Genomic DNA, 2,500 nt, shown 5'->3' on the forward strand with positions numbered 1-2,500 from the left:
TGCGATGACAGGTAAGGGTAAGACAAACCCCAAATAACAAACACTTAGTGAATTTTGGTTTTTAGAGGTCGGGCAGAAACCTGATTAATGACAAGCCTGAGATTGGAGATCAAGGCCACGCCCCCTCAGCATGAGCATGTCTCTGTGGCGCAATCGGTTAGCGCATTCGGCTGTTAACCGAAAGGTTGGTGGTTCAAGCCCACCCAGGGACGTTTTACACTTAAATAAACAAGGACACATCATCTAAATGAGACCCTGAATGTCTTTGATGGGAAGGGAGGACTTAATCAACCTCACTGCAAAAATATAAACGTCGAAGAGTAAATAGGAGATATTACCATTGTTGATGTACTCAATGGTACAAAGTTATACCTTCAACAACTCTAAACAATAAAGTTTCCATGTTTTACACAAAAAATTTCAGTTTTGAAAGGACAAGCAGAAACCTGATTAATGACAAGCCTGAGGTCTAGAAAGAATCAACGATACTAGAAATAACAAATTTAGGTGGGTGGAGATTCGAAATCGAGGCCACACACCCTTTAAGCTACACACATCTCTGTGGCGCAATCGGTTAGCGCGTTCGGCTGTTAACCGAAAGGTTGGTGGTTCAAGCCCACCCAGGGACGTTTTACACTTAAATTAACAACGACATGTTATTTGGAATGAAAAACCGACCTTCTGTGATGAAAGGTAAGGGTAAGAGAAACCCCAAATAACAAACACTCAGTGAATTTAGGTTTTTAGAGGACGGGCAGAAACCTAATAAATGACAAGCCTGAGCTTCGATATCGAGGCCACGCCCCCTCAAGTTGAGCATGTCTCTGTGGCGCAATCGGTTAGCGCATTCGGCTGTTAACCGAAAGGTTGGTGGTTCAAGCCCACCCAGGGACGATTTACACTTAAACAAGGACACATCATCTGAATGAGACTCTTCATGTCTATGATGGCAAGGGAGGACTTAATGAACCTCACTGCAAAAATATAGACGTCAAAGAGTAAGTAGGATATATTACCATTATTGATGTACTCAATGGTGCAAAGTTATACCTTCAACAACTCTAAACAATAAAGTTTCCATGTTCTACACATAACAAAAAATTTAAGGAGCGGCGACTGAATTCAGGAAGTAGCTTTATTTTACTAAAAGTCTAACACTCAGCCAATTTTAGGTTTTAGAGGACAGGCAGAAAAACCTGATTAATGACAAGCCTGAGGTCTAGAAAGATTCAATGATACTAGAAATCACAAATGCAGGTGGGTGGAGATTAGAGATGAAGGCCACGCCCGCTTTAGCTAAACAAGTCTCTGTGGCGCAATCGGTTAGCGCGTTCGGCTGTTAACCGAAAGGTTGGTGGTTCAAGCCCACCCAGGGACGTTTCAGGCTTAAATTAACAACGACATGTTATTTGGAATGAAAAACCTTCTTTCTGCAATGACAGGTAAGGGTAAGAGAAACCACAAATAACAAACACTCAGTGAATTCTGGTTTTTAGAGGACGGGCAGAAACCTGATTAATGACAAGCCTGAGATTGGAGATCAAGGCCACGCCCCCTCAAGTTGAACATGTCTCTGTGGCGCAATCGGTTAGCGCATTCGGCTGTTAACCGAAAGGTTGGTGGTTCGAGCCCACCCAGGGACGATTTACACTTAAATAAACAAGGACACATCATCTAAATGAGACTCTTCATGTCTTTGATGGGAAGGGAGGACTTAATGAACCTCACTGAAAAAATATAGATGTCAAAGAGTAAATAGGAGATATTACCATTATTGATGTACTCTATGGTACAAAGTTATACCTTCAACTACTCTAAACAATAAAATTTCCATGTTTTACACATAACAAAAAATGTAAGGAGCGGCGACTGAATTCAGTCTTTATTTTACTAAAAGTCTAACACAGCCAATTTCAGTTTTGAAAGGACAAGCAGAAACCTGATTAATGACAAGCCTGAGGTCTAGAAAGAATCAATGATACTAGAAATAACAAATTTAGGTGGGTGGAGATTGGAGATCGAGGCCACACCCCCTCAATATGAACATGTCTCTGTGGCGCAATCGGTTAGCGCGTTCGGCTGTTAACCGAAAGGTTGGTGGTTCGAGCCCACCCAGGGACGTTTTACACATAAACTGACAAAGATACATGATCAAGATGAAAAAGGAAAGGTGTAAGAACATCAGAGCAAAAACATGAATGCCAAAGACTAAATAGAAGACTTTATCAGTGGTGATTTACCCAATGCTTCAAAGTTATACCTTCAACAACTCTAAGACAGTTTTGGTGTTTTACACACAACAAAAAGTCAATAAATTGACAGATAAATTCAGGAAGTACGGTTATGTATCTAATAATGACCCCCAATGAATTTTGTTTTTTTAGAAGACAGGCAGAAACCTGATTAATGACAAGCCCGAATTCGAGAAGGAAACACTGGTACTAAAAACAATCACAAATGCAGGTGGGTGGAGATTAGAGATCAAGGCCACGCCCCCTTT

General features: G+C 41.1%; 6 non-coding genes across 6 annotated transcripts; all 6 read left to right on the forward strand.

Annotated features, from left to right (window-relative positions):
- The first annotated feature begins 138 nt into the window (after window positions 1–138).
- Window positions 139–212, forward strand: trnan-guu (transfer RNA asparagine (anticodon GUU)). The gene has a single exon. It is a non-coding gene; the product is annotated as a tRNA-Asn (tRNA).
- A 343-nt stretch (window positions 213–555) lies between these two features.
- On the forward strand, window positions 556–629 carry trnan-guu (transfer RNA asparagine (anticodon GUU)). Its single transcript has one exon. It is a non-coding gene; the product is annotated as a tRNA-Asn (tRNA).
- Window positions 630–820: 191 nt separating this feature from the next.
- Window positions 821–894, forward strand: trnan-guu (transfer RNA asparagine (anticodon GUU)). Its single transcript has one exon. It is a non-coding gene; the product is annotated as a tRNA-Asn (tRNA).
- A 410-nt stretch (window positions 895–1,304) lies between these two features.
- Window positions 1,305–1,378, forward strand: trnan-guu (transfer RNA asparagine (anticodon GUU)). The gene has a single exon. It is a non-coding gene; the product is annotated as a tRNA-Asn (tRNA).
- Window positions 1,379–1,569: 191 nt separating this feature from the next.
- trnan-guu (transfer RNA asparagine (anticodon GUU)) lies at window positions 1,570–1,643 on the forward strand. The gene has a single exon. It is a non-coding gene; the product is annotated as a tRNA-Asn (tRNA).
- A 404-nt stretch (window positions 1,644–2,047) lies between these two features.
- Window positions 2,048–2,121, forward strand: trnan-guu (transfer RNA asparagine (anticodon GUU)). Its single transcript has one exon. It is a non-coding gene; the product is annotated as a tRNA-Asn (tRNA).
- Window positions 2,122–2,500: the final 379 nt, after the last annotated feature.

This window comes from Seriola lalandi, unplaced genomic scaffold (assembly GCF_002814215.2).
Source record: "Seriola lalandi dorsalis isolate HSWRI2012SDOR001 ecotype SW California unplaced genomic scaffold, Sedor1 jcf7180002054458, whole genome shotgun sequence".
In the NCBI taxonomy this organism is placed as follows: Eukaryota; Metazoa; Chordata; class Actinopteri; order Carangiformes; family Carangidae; genus Seriola; species Seriola lalandi.